Source organism: Manacus candei, unplaced genomic scaffold (assembly GCF_025592945.1).
Source record: "Manacus candei isolate 608988 ecotype Guabito, Panama unplaced genomic scaffold, ASM2559294v1 h1tg000014l, whole genome shotgun sequence".
Taxonomy (NCBI): Eukaryota; Metazoa; Chordata; class Aves; order Passeriformes; family Pipridae; genus Manacus; species Manacus candei.
In genome coordinates this window covers 18,923,845-18,937,675 of record NW_026138062.1, presented here as the reverse complement: position 1 = coordinate 18,937,675, position 13,831 = coordinate 18,923,845, and the positions used below count along the sequence as shown (strand labels likewise).

Here is a 13,831-nt window from a genome sequence, read left to right as displayed (position 1 = left end):
TATACCTGGATTAGAAACATGTTTTTCCTGTCCATGTCAGAGAAGGGAACTGTTGAGACAGCTTCATTGTTTAATTTCTTTGACTGTTTGGATGTTACCTCTGAGCTACTCTTAGGCCGCCAAAATTGTTACACTGTGTTTTCAGCTCTCTCCAGAAACTGACTGTAATTTAGACTGCTGCTATGTGTCCCTGACCCATCCTACAATCTACACTCTTGGAACAGTGCAGAAAATATGCATTGTATTCCAATTAACTTAAATTGCGAAGAAAGATGTGGAGCTAGATACAGGGATAGAAAACAATATTAGGATCAAGTTGCATCAGGTTACCACACTGCATTGCGACTTGGGAAATGCTAAATCTGTAGCTGCGTGATTTTGTCACAATTGTCCTGAAGGGTCTGGTCTGTCCATTCATCTCAGTCAATGAGAAATGGGATTACACTTGCCAGAGGTACTGCTTCACTTACTGTGTAGGCACACTAATTTGGCACATGTCTGATAATTTTAAACTTTCTGTGGAATGTTAGACAGGGGTCAAGATATTACAGTTTTTAAACAGAACTGTAGCGCTGTAGCATATTCTTTAGAAAGTTGAATTTCTCAGAGTAACAGAAGCCTAAGAGTCATGCATATGAAATGTGAAATTTAAAAGCAGTAACATGAGAAGAAACACTGCCAGTCCATTATTGTAAGATAACCATCCTGAAATTTCAACTTTTTGATTGCCCTCCTTCCCAGTTTTCAACCTGGCAGCAAGGAACAAAAACCTGTGATATTCTTTTCCTTTTTCTGCTAATTTTCCTATAGTGTTTTTCATGAAATCAAAGCCATGGTCTCCTCTCCAAGAGGAGACCAACTCATCATTACCAAAAAAAAAGAAAAATATCCAAACCAAACTTGTGCTGTGTTTTATGAAAATTTTGGTTTTTCTGTTAGATTCCCAAATATTTTCATTTGGTCCCAGATTTCTTTTTTTTTTTTTTAATGTCATTGTTTCCCCAATGCTGTCTGTATTACAGGAATGAAGAAATGTTTTCTGCATGTTTATAGTATCTATTGGTGGCTCTTAGGTTCTTATAACCCTTATTACCATGAATCTTGCATAATGTCACCTGTTAAATATTATTTAATGACACCTAGGACTAACCTGCTTTTAAATGGTTTATAATATATAAAAACATTGTAACTTATAGCATTTTCCTTTTAAACATCAAGATAAATGTGTTTTTAATAAGAAGAGTAAGGTCAAATTATGAATGTTAAGCTTTCTGTGAGCAGCAAAGTGGTGGTATATTCTTGTTTAACATGTTGGGTGCTCCCTGTGTTTTAAACACCTTCACTAAGTGCTTAAACCTAGCAAATAATTAATTATCACTGATTTTCATGAGGATTTTTGTTCCAAAAAGCTGCTCCTTTTTAGTCTAAAAATGACTAACACTAAACTGCTTTTTATTATGTATTTTCAAAGACTTTGGTCTTGGATGCTACTCTGTGTGGTCAGACACTTTCACAATTACGCACACCTCAATAAATTCACAAGCTTATGCTGTGTCCCTAAAATGGGTGTTGTGGGACAGATTTTAAGAAGGCTTAAGCACTAAAAAGTGACTTGCATAATAGACCAAAGAAACTAGGATAATTAATTTTGAGAAAATAATAATTAAAAGTTTAAATTTCAAGTATGTATCAGTAAAAGCTCCCATAATTTGCTGCCACTACATGTAAAATCCACGAGCAATTTTAAGCCAAAATTCTTTTAAAGAACGAGCTGAAAATTCCTGTAAATAATATGCAACTTAGAGATGTATGGAACTCCTTTATTATGTGTTAAATGCTGTAATAAAACAGGCTATCAATAGGTTTTGCTGCATGTTACTAATTTTATTTTTTTTAATCTTGGTATTTTTGCAGGTGTGTGGAGGAACAGGTCCTGTTCTCGCTGTTGTTACTCCCACATAGGCAGACTGTAATTGATTATGTGTGGGTAGGGCCCTATTGAAATTCAGGAGATTCTGCAGTAGTGCGGGGTTCTTTTTGTGAAAGTTCAGTTGCAAGATCAGGACCCCACTGTGACTCCTAACTGTGAATTCTGTCAGTGTATCATTGATTGTGCTGGAACCTGCCTTTTGGGATAATGTATGTATTTTAGACATGAACTAATCATAAAACATTTCTAATTAGAAAATGATTATAATTTACATGCATTCTTTTAATTATGTTTTTTTGGCAGTACCAAATACTATATTCCTCAAAACTTCTTAATGGCACTGAGGCTTTGTGGATAGTTGGTCACATGAGAAAATTAAGCTGTAAGTACATTGAAATGATTGACTTTTTCAATAGTTAGTCTTTACTGATGTTGACAATCTAATGATGATAAAAAATTAATCAAGAGGTTTGACTTATGTCAAATTACTTCAATTCTTTGTAGAAAATATATAAAGTATACTTGTTAAAGGATTTCATTATTCTTGGGTAATTCAACATGGAAACCTCAAGTCCTTCTGTACTGCAATTAGGTAGAGACTTTTAATTTGTTTATTTTCTTTATTTTCAGAATAGCATGTCTGTGACTTGCTCTGTATTTTCACCCATAAACTTTCTGAAATGTATAGCTCTATAAAACCATTTATATCACTAATAGTTGTGTAGATATTGCAAACTGATTTACTGAGATAATTGTCTTGCTGGGTTGAACATTGACATTTTAATAAATATACACTTACACTCGTGTCAGTGTAACTTGGTTAAATTTGACTCAGCTGGCATTATGAGTGAATTTGATTATACATGCTGATTAGCTAAGTTTTAGGCAGGAACTCCATATTACCCATATCATATATCAGTGGATTCACCCCAAAATAACTATGAATATCTATCCTTGCATTAAGGAGGAAGTTCTTTTCCTGTAGCTATGGGTACAGCCATTGCTTTGACTCTTATTTTTATATACAAATGAGCAAAAACTATATGTAGGGATTTCCCTGTATAACAAAAGGAGTATTGTAAATTATGCCCTTTTTTATGATGATGTATTTCCTTTCTGGTATTCAAATTGAAGAATGTTTTCAATTGTCTTAGTGTCAAAAAAATGGAAAAACTGGAAATGTTACTGAATTTGTGAATATCAAGGGGCTGTAAAGGTCTAGAGGAGTTGTGTGTAAGGACAGATAGAGATTCTGTCTCGTGGAGCAAGGACACAGACAGTAATTGATGAGCGAAGGTTAAGGAGGATGGGATTATTTTTATTGCTTGACACAAGAGCAGAATGAAAGGAAAATAATTTGAAGGAAGAGCATGACCAAAGAAGAAATCAGACTTGGATCAGAAGCAGACTAAAGACTCCAATTAAAAAAAGAAAACAAAAACAAAACCCCAAAGAAAACACACAACCAGAAATTGGATGGCAAAAATACACCTGAAAGGAGAACTAAATGCATAGCTACTGGTATTTTTCATTGCACTGAATATATGATAGATTTAAGTTTAAAACGTTTGGTAACTGCTTTTCTCTACTTTTTTTTTTTTTGGTTGGTTTTGTTTTTTGTTTCGTTTTCTGTTGGAGGGGAGTATAAGAACTTTGAAGTTTTGAAGAAGATGCGTTGACTAGTTGTGAATTACCTGTATAAACCGAGGATTCAAGGTGACAGTTACAAATAAGAACAGAGGACACTGGGTTGCTAAATAAAATTAGTGCTAAGCAGAAGCTGTAATTTCTTGTTCTAACACAAAACTTAGTGATTTTGAAATGCATCATCTTCAACAGCGCTTAAACCACAATTTTATTATGTTCGTTACAGGATGGGAATTTTCAGAGTTCTAGTTTAAAAACTTTGATAGTGATTCTGTTGAGATTTTGCAATATAAAATGAAATACAGATTTCTCAATATGCAATGAAATCATGATTTGAGAACACTGAATATTTCATTTTGCATAAAAAAAATTGATTGGCATATTTTTTAAAAATGTTTAGAACTATTGGTTTACTGATTTTACCTTTTGATCCTATTGGCCATATATATTCTTACTTGCATTAAGTTGAGTAAAAGAAAGAAAAGTAGAGGGAGATTAGGTGATTGGAGAAAACCCCAAAACCAACCTAAAACACAGCTCTTTAGCTGTGCTCTAGACCAAAAGAAAGAAGTGCTTCAGAACAGATCTAGTTTCAGAGGAGAAAAGGAAGGAAAGTGATGTGCCAGTGAGTGGGGTATGAGGAATCCCCTGGATGTTTCATCTGTGTCCGATATTTTTCACTCCTCAGCACTGAGAGACAGATCACCTGGGTGTGACTGCTTCTCCTTCCCATGACGGCAGCTTCCCAGTACTTTGAGGGAGATAGTGTTGGGGCACAGCTCTGTTCTGCCTGCAGTAGTGCTGCTACAAATGCTTGGAAGAAAAGGAACTCTGAATTGTCTCCTGCTACAGGAGGAGCTGTACCAGCTCTCCGCTACTCAGTGCTGCTAACCTCTGTTGTTGAGCACCTGATCTGATTGTTTCTTTGGTTTAACCTATGCTGTGATGCTGTAAAAGACTGAAACCAGGAGAAAAGTTAGAAATAAGATAACAAGAGGAGATGATGTTTTGGAATGTAGGGAGTGGGCATTTGCTGCACAGCTACACATTGTGTGGACTTGAGAATACCTCAAGAGCTGAAATGCTGAACTACAGCAACAGAGTAAGTTTCCTTCTGTGCACTGAGAAGAAAAGCAAAGGAATGTGCCTGAACATTAAGCATGTTAGTTGTAAGTTTGTGAGATCTTTTTTTCTGTTGTTGTTTGCACTTGGCTTGTATCATGACTGTCCTGTCTTCAAACTGGATGTAGCATGTCTTTGTGTCGAATGAGGCACTCCTCATAATCTAACGTCATGAACATTGTTTTTCTTCAACCCTTAAAAGTCAAAACATGGCAGCATAGATAGCTGTAATAAGTTAATAATAAATGAAAGAATTTTCTCATTTCACAGTATTTATGGGAAAAACAATGTTTTGTATTTCATATACCTCTTGTTTTCCAATCCTAAGCAGATGTAATGCATGAAAATTTTCCTCAACAGTGCTCCCAGTTCTTTATTTCTAATTAGAACTATTGGTCTTCTGTTAGTAGTTTTTTTCATATTTAGGTTGATGCCCTCAGAAAATCTCTACATTCTCTATGAAAGACACTGTCATGCTGTCATTTGTTTTGTCATCAAGTCTAGGGTAAATCTGCATTTGGGAATCTTTTTCCAATCTTTTAGGGATGGTCACTCTTCTCTGTCAGATGATTTTATTTTTTCAGCCAGGTTTTTCATGGATCATGTCTTTCTTGGAAAATCTCTTACTTTTACCTTGACAAATTGCAGCCTTGCCATGCTTGTTAACTAGTCAAAGTGTTACGCTACTGTAAATACCGTTTTCCGAACTTACTCCTTTGCTATTTTCAATTTCCTCCTTCAGTTTAAAGCAATAAAGATAAGCTATCTGTCTTTATTTTCAAGGCCCATCAAGACTACTTCTACCTGATACCTCTCCTTCAGTATCAAGAGTTTGACTCTGGTTTTGATCAATATAGGATGCCAACTTCCATCATTCAATCATTACATTTTCAGACCACAGTGGATATTTTCTTCTCGACTACCTCTCATGTATTGGTTGACTTCTTCATAAACAGAAATGTTCACTATCTTCCTTTAAATTTCTTCTTAAAAGTTTTATGTACTGTGAAGCTTAAAACAATCTCACTAGACAACAGATGTATTGCAGGTATATTAATGCCAACACATATCACAGTAGAACTGTGTCATTGCATTTGTACTCTGCCATAATTTCTCTGTTGTCTCTTTATGTAGAATTTAAGCACATCTATATTTTGTTTTGTGTTTATTCATGGTCCAGCGTAATGTGAAGTGGTCCAGGGTAAGACCTTCCAAGATTTATGGTAATACAAATAAATAATAATGAATACCTGCTGGATGCTGTAGTGTAGCTGTTAGATTCTGTTGTGCCTAATGTCACATCATATTTAGTGCAGAAAGAAGGTTCTCCAACCAGAGGACTCACAAAAGGGAAAGAAGTGAGTTGCAGCCAACAGAAAAAATGCTAGCCTCAGAGGCCTTCTCAGCTGTCAAACTCAAGTCAGTAGCTACTGGCATTGTATCCTGAAAGCATCCCTCTCTTCTCTTCTCTATAGCTGTAAGAACAGATTCTCCCTCCTCATATAAGGAAGTAAATGCAAATATCACAAAGTTCTGCAGTGTGTGCAGAAGGTTAAAGGACTTTTTATACTTCCATAGCATCCTTAGTTCATTCACTTCCTGACACAGCCTCTCTTGGTACAGAAATCTTGAATAACCACAACTGTGCCATTTGTCAGTCTTTTTTTCAAATGCCATTTGATTTTTGTTGAGAAGAAACTTAGACTAGTTTCTTAGTTTTTATTTGGTATCTTGGCACATTGCTATCTCATAGTGCTCTGTTTCCATTGTGCCCTGAGGGTAATGATTCTTCAGAAGAGTGTTAAGGATGAATTCCATTAGAAATTCCCCAGGTATGTCACCCTCTTTCTGTAAGTGGGTCTGCATGTAACCCTTTCCTTTCTTTCAAAGGGACGATGAAATGTCAGAGTATAGGTCATACAGAGATGATGGAATGTTTAGTGCCTGGCTGATACAGAGATGGTAGATTAGACTATGCAGACAAATGATGCTGTATGTACCAAAGAAATTATAGTCAAATAATTTTATCAGAATAAACAAAAAAGCTTAATTACAAGTGGTTCTGTAGCTGAATAGGAGAAGTTTAATAAGAGCTCTGGGCTAGTTGATGGGATGGAGACAGTTGCTGTAAAATACTGGGGGAGACTGGAGAGGCTGTACAACCCAAAAGCTTGATTGTAGCAACAGTCCTTGTTTATATATGTACAGACTGGATAAACTTAACATTCTGCTACATTACACCATCTTGCACAGACTGTGTATTTAGATATCATCAAGAACTACTTTTTGGGCAAACAAGCTAGAGAATCCAGAAGAGGGGGACAGCCCTTGATTTAGTCAAGATCAGCACACAACAAATAGAAGAACCATTCAGTAGTGAGATATCATATTCAAGTTTCTCATACTTGTAGGAGAGAAAAAGATTAAAATAAAATGAAAAAAAGACCCAGTGTTGTGTAAAAAAGAATTGCATACTAATGAAGATACAGTTTAAATAAATATTAAAAAATTCACAGGGGCTTTGTTTTCTGAGTCTAACCCAGTTGAATAAGAATTATCTTACACAATTCAACAGTAAAGGAAATTACTAGAAATTAATAGAGCTTTTTAAAAAAGTTAAAATCCAAGCAAGCAAAGCAGAAAAGAGCACAATTCTGGCAAGTTAAATGTAGACCTATTATAAGGCAGAACAAAAAGATTTTGAAATGCAATGGGCTAAAATTCTAAAAACCAAACCCCATTTTTTTCAAGTGTAAGTTTTGCTAGTAAGGAGGTAAGTTTAAGAGATAATTGTGGTTAGGGAGAATATTGAAGACAAAGCCATCGCAGAAAGAAACAACTGAATTCATTGCATTGGCAAGGTTTATGATAGAGATTAGGGACATCCCTACATAGAAATCATTTTTTACAGGGAATAGTTCAGATTTGAAATATCAATAAAAGATGTTTTAACAAATTGATAGAGTAAACTTTAATAAATTGCCAAATAACATGTTCATTCAGTAGTCCTAGAAAAAGTCAGAAATTAAATTGATGAGCCTTGATAACAGAGGAATGGAAAGTAACGAATTTGACCCTAGTTTTAAAAAGGGCTCTAGTGCTGGTCATGAACTAACGGAACTAAAAAATCTGGCTACCATGACAGACAAAATGCCAGTAAATGTGATAAAGAATACAGTTAATAAGAACATTGATAGGTGTAACAGGCGACCATTGTCTTGGCTTTTCTACAAGTAGTTTTGTCTTAGAGCTTTGCAAGTTATTTGAAGGAGTCAGCAGATTCACAGGAAAGAATGAAAAAGTTTTTAAAAAGTTCTGTAACCAAAAACTGTTAACAAAATGAAGTATAGAGTCACTTAAAATTCTTTGTGGATCAGTGAAGTGTTAGAAGATAAGGAACAGTATAGCGACTAATGGGCACTTTCACACTGCCACCTCACAAAAGTTTGTACTGGCACTTTTGCTGGTCCGCCTGTTCCTAAACAGTCTGAAAAAGTGATAAAGATTGCAGCTGATAAAAGGAAAATATTCGCAGTTGGAGTGAGACCTATTGTTGACCCTGAAGGATCTCACAGCAGGATCTGTGGTGATCCAGGAGCCTTGGCTGTCAGAGTGGCCAGATATTGCTGACCCCACTGTTCAGCCATATCTATCATCAGAGGCAGTGGCTGTTGGATTACAGCAGCCATCACACCGTAAACTGTGAGCTCAGCAGGCTGTGACCAGTTCTGCCACTCAGGAAGGCAGGCACTTGTAGCTGTTCTTTCTAACAGCAGGGGCTGCAAATTGAAGATAAGATTCTTTCTCCCTGTTTCTTTGGGTTTCACAGCCTCAATGAGCCTAAAGTACAGGTTTTGAACCTGAAGTTCCTGCCTGCCACAGGGTTGGAATATCACTCTTAGTGATCAGGAATATCTTGCTGCTGTGAGGTGCCAGGGCTTTCAAGCCACCTTACTGGTGTTTGCACAGATTTTAGCAGCTCCGGATACTTTTATTTTTGCTATTGAAAATTTCCAGCATCATAAAATATTTGTATTTTAGTTGCCCTTGACATACCTTACTTCCTGTTGACCTGAGTGTCATACAAGCACATCCATAAGTAATTTGTAGAGATGTTATCTTTTCTAACATACTGTGCATATTTATGTTAGGAATTATGGTGGTGTCAAATTTTAGGCACACCAAATTATAAACCATATTCAAATGGTATAAATATGCTTATCTTGAAGAAATAATTTATCTAAAACTATTATGGTGTATTTTATGAAATTTAAAAACAATACTGGAAAACAATGTTATTGACAGTAGTGTTTTAAAAGGGACTAAAGAAAGGTGCAGGTGAACATGCTCTGTTTAACTTTTGTGTTCCATATTTCTTACTCTTGTGTTGATACATATATGTAAAATGAGGTGATTTGTACATGTTTTGTATTATCTTCCCAAATACCTGTTGCTAACTTATATTCTGAAGTTGTCTTTGCTCAGACTTGAGCTACTAGGTGAATATGAGATGGAGGGGAATCTTTGTCTTGTGTCAGAAAGGAACATGTAAGGGAGGAGACAGTGACTTCTGCTATAGTGTAGAAAAAGGTGATTTCCTGGTGTCATCCGTGAGTGACGAAAGAGGGATTCATGAGACTAGACAAGGCATATGGGTACAGAAGCAGTGATGATGTGCATTGATAGGTCTGGGGATTAGTGTATGTGAATGAAGAATTTGGAATAGGTATCAGAAAAGGAGTTTCTGTAAGAGGTGGAAAGATCACAGTTGGATAAATATACTGGGATCAGTTGGAAGTCACTTTACTACAAAGCATGGTTACAGCTCTCTAACTGACTCTTACTCACTCCACACCTGCCTTAGTTATACCCTTCCCTGTGTCTTCTGGAACCTCACCTTCTTTTCCAGTTCCTGCACATGACCCTTTTAAGTGGAAAACTTCCTTTTCTGCTTACTCCAGGAATAGTTACACACAAAGGTTCAAATGGTCCTATAAATCTCTCCTAACTAAAACTTCTGTCCCACTATACTTCTGCCTCCTGCATATGGGGTTCCACACTGCAGATGCAAACAGACAAATGAATCATAGAACAGAATCATAGAATCATTTAGGTTGGAAAAGACTCTTAGGATCATCAAGTTAACTATAAATCTAACAGTATGAAGTCCACCACTAAACTGTCTCTCTAAGCGCCATGTCTACATATCTTTTAAATTCCCTGGGCAGCCTGTTCCAGTGCTTGACAACTCTTTCATTGCCCTTCTCTGGTGCTCCAGCACCTCAATGTCTGTCTCGTAACAAGAAGCCCCAAACAAATTATTGGTGGTGTAGCCTCACCACTGAATACAAAGGGATCCAAATGAGATGCTGTGGAAGTGCTGGGTGAAAAAATAATGCTTCTCCTTTCCAACATACAGTTTGCACCTTCTTCAAGTGGGACATGTCCCATCATTTGAAATCTGCTGATCATAAATTAAGTAATTTGTTGCTTTTCCCCTCTTCATGTAACACTCATAAGAATGTGATGATTTTTTTTTTCCACATGGTGAGTTATGACTTTTAAATAATGTTTGTCTTACTAGACAGCAGAAAAAAAATCTCAGGTTTCTAAACCCTGGTCCCTTTGATTTACATTTTTCTGTGATCTATGACCTTCCTAAAAATAAATGAATAATTTCAGTGAATTATTGCACCTACTGGCCATAAGTTGAAGCTTATGAACAGTATGGTTGCTTTCTTAATTATTACTTTGCTGATCCCTAGAAAGTTGTTCATGAAGACTAAAGAGTCAGCAGAAATATTGAAAGCAATGTGATAGGGCATCCCCTTAAATGCATGCGTTTTTTTTAAATGCAGTGGGGGTTTTTTGTCACAGATATTTTAATAAGTTTTAAGCTTTTAATTGATAGTTTTGCTTCTTAATATTGATTATGATTGCATATTTATGTCTATGACTAAACTTAACTAACAAGATGCATGATTTCTGCTAGAGCTTAAAATTCAGAAATTAATAATCCTTTCGGCATGTGACCATACAAATAGATTATGTACCAAGATGACTGTAACAATAGTAAAATAAAGCATACTTTTTTTTCTTTTTGTTAGAGGGCACATTATTTTAATAGGAAACTATTCTGGTGTTTCTTTCTTGGACAGATTTCTATAGTGCATATAGATATCATTCTTTTAGTTAGTCAGTGTTGGTTCCTAAAAATTTGCATTACTCTCATTGCTTGTCATATGTCATATTATCTTTAAGATTGCAGGAGTTCATGATTCCTGAGAGGTAACACCTTGAAGTTCTGGCACTGTCTTCTACAAAGTAACTTACACTGAGCTAACTTCCTGTTACCATGTCAGTGAAACATCACATGTTGATACTATGTGTGAAACAGCATTTGATATTATGGCTATTAAGCTACTTGAAAAAATATTGTAAAGATGGATTTTGTGTTTAGAAGAGCTGGCATCTAAAAATATATGTAGTGGTTGCAGGTAATAAATGTTGTTTATGAATTGTTACAGGAGAGAAAATATTTACATTTCTGTACAATATGCTAGTCTTAACGCTAGCTATTTTTATCTTCTACATATAATAAGGTGGTTATAAAGTGTTTAAAGACATAAATAATTTCGTTCGTTAAAGCATTCAGTGCATCATTTAGAATGGCTACTAAAGGAGAGAAGTGAACGTGCACTTCTCTTAACAGATAAGCATAAAAATAAGGTACCAGAGATAATGATATAGTTCAAATCAGTAAAAATCATTGTTGTGTTTTGCTGTGTGAGCAGAGCTCTTCACAGAATGGTGATTTCATTCTAAGACTACAGTTATCTAAATAGATTTTCATTGATGAAGTTTATTCTGGTGATTTTACGAATTTGTTGGAAATGAGAGAACACAAACACTCACTGATCTTCAGCTATGCTAAGACCTTTCAGAACTTGGTATTTCACCCCAGGATTGGATTCATAGCCCTTTTAAAATTTGGAATTTCAGAAATTGTGCAGGTGAGTAGGAAAAAGCAAAGAAAGAAACTGAAATGGAGAGGAGGAAATTATTTTCCTTTACAGAATGAGCATAGGAGAAATAATAGGGTGAAAGGGAGGAGTCAGGTAAGTGTTTACAGTAATATTTTGTATTTAGTGCTCAGATATGTTATGCTTTGTGCTTACATGGAAAACAGAGCGAGACTTCAGTTTTCTGACTAACTGCTGTGCTGAGTTGTACTTTACTCACTGTGCATTTTTATTTTAACATGATCTCTTCTAAGAAAGGCTTTAAATTGACTTTCAGGGCCAACCTGAATCACAAAATGCATTATCCTACTAGAAAATGATGACTGCCCCAATGTTCTGTTCTCCCAGGTTAGCTCTTAAAACCCCCACTATTAGACATGACCAAATCAAAGCCATTTTTTAATATATATTTCTGTTAATTCTACTCACTAGCATTTGGGAAAGAGTGCAGGCAAGCAGGCAATAACAGTTAGGAGTGGCAAAATTTGTGTGTAAAACCTAATTGTAATAATGCTGAAATTGAAAATAGAAACTGCTAAATAATTATTATTCAGCAGGACTAGGCAAAGTCAATCCATTCATAATCAAATGTGGCTGTAGAACAATGGATTACTTACATTGGCATTTGTTACAGGTTAGACATCAGTATGTGGATTTCATCCATAAGCTGTAATAAAATAAAATAAATTAGGAAATCGCCAAAAAGTTTAATTCTGTAATTTGTTAATTTATGTGCTTAGTTACTGTATTATTCCTATGAGTATATATGGTATTATAGCAGAGTAAATGTTTAGGGAAATCTCTTGTTTTAAACTGAGCAATTAACTATTATTCACACAGTGAGTATAACTGGTCTTCATGAATTACCATGCAAAAACCTGTTTATTTTTATCTACAGAGATAAGGACCTCCCATTTTCTTACATTCACTTAGTGGTATGCATAAAACACCATAACTGTCCACCTGAGCAACACTTCAGTGTAACTGAACTCTGAGCAGATGTACAACAGTAAATGTACATCCCCTCTAAAACTGTTCCTTTGCTGACTGGAGACAGAGAGTGGAAAATGGGTGGAGCAGGGAGAGGCCTTATGGTGCCAGTTCACAATTAATTTTGAAATGGTAACATCTACTTTTTGGAATGTAGTGTATTAATTTCTGCTGATAGAGATAGGTCTACATAAGAACTATTCTATAAATTGCTGTGTGATAGGTTTCCTGTTCCTGTGCCATGTCTTTGTCACTGAGCAGCAGTTTTAAAGGGCACCCAGTGAAGATCTGAATACTGAAAAACTGACATAACTGTACTATTCATATTCATTCATAAAACTCTAAATAAGAGACTTCATGCTGTATTTTATAATCAGCCCTTACTGTTATGTCGTGAACACAGAATCCCAGTGATGTCAAGCTTTAATTTTTATTTGCAGCAGATAAACATAAAGCCCCAGTAGTACTTAATTAGTTCTAACAGAAAAACAAACTTCTTTTATTTTGTTAGGGTCGATCTTCATTTTTGTGCTCAGTGTAATGCACACAAGTAGTGTTCAGTAGTAAAATATTATACCGCTCAAGCCTATTACATGGTCTGTGTGGATGAAAGTCATTTGTAAATATTCCTTGTTTAGATTAAAGGAAGTTGAAAATATGCTGTATCTCATTTTAATCCAGATGTTGTTATCTGTAAGTTTTCAGCTTTAAGATATGATGCTAGGTTTGTAAATACCTAGTGAACTTCACAAAATTAATTACATTTCAACTATGTGATTCAAACTCTAAGATTCAGACCTTAGGATGGGATGAATCGCCCTCTGGAGGTGCCCATTTCAGTCTACTGACTTCACAGGAATCCTCCTCTGAACTGACTTGCTCAAGCTAAAGTTAAGTGAGTGGGCTGTCACCTTAATTGAGGAATAACTGAGCATTTCATACTGTACTAGGTCTCTTCTCTAGACCTCTTTAAGACTGGCTGCCTTATTCCTCACCTTTTCTGTCAGTGTTCTTGTACTGTTTCTAATATGAATAAACACAATTGTTATGGTTGCCATTTTCTGTGTATTTTGTTTTTCCTGTCCTTTTTGATTTTATTATCTTATCTTTCCCTGTTTTT

At 35.6% G+C, this 13,831-nt stretch overlaps 2 long non-coding RNA genes across 31 annotated transcripts in view; one reads left to right on the top strand and one right to left on the bottom strand.

Annotated features, from left to right (window-relative positions):
- Positions 1 to 13,831, top strand: part of LOC127467403 (uncharacterized) — a 91,555-nt gene that overhangs the window by 8,443 nt on the left and 69,281 nt on the right. For 13 of the 23 annotated variants that reach the window (XR_007903095.1, XR_007903094.1, XR_007903092.1 and 10 more), the window contains exons 5-6: positions 1,915 to 2,139; positions 2,234 to 2,312. This is a non-coding gene — a long non-coding RNA (uncharacterized LOC127467403). Of the gene's footprint in view, positions 1 to 1,914; positions 2,140 to 2,233; positions 2,313 to 4,265; positions 4,680 to 5,482; positions 12,070 to 13,831 lie in introns of all 23 variants that reach the window. The other 10 variants (XR_007903091.1, XR_007903084.1, XR_007903106.1 and 7 more) reach the window with 7 other exon arrangements.
- Positions 1 to 13,831, bottom strand: part of LOC127467404 (uncharacterized) — an 89,761-nt gene that overhangs the window by 49,737 nt on the left and 26,193 nt on the right. For all 8 annotated transcript variants that reach the window (XR_007903114.1, XR_007903113.1, XR_007903110.1 and 5 more), the window contains one exon: positions 12,339 to 12,388. This is a non-coding gene — a long non-coding RNA (uncharacterized LOC127467404). The remainder of the gene's footprint in view (positions 1 to 12,338; positions 12,389 to 13,831) is intronic.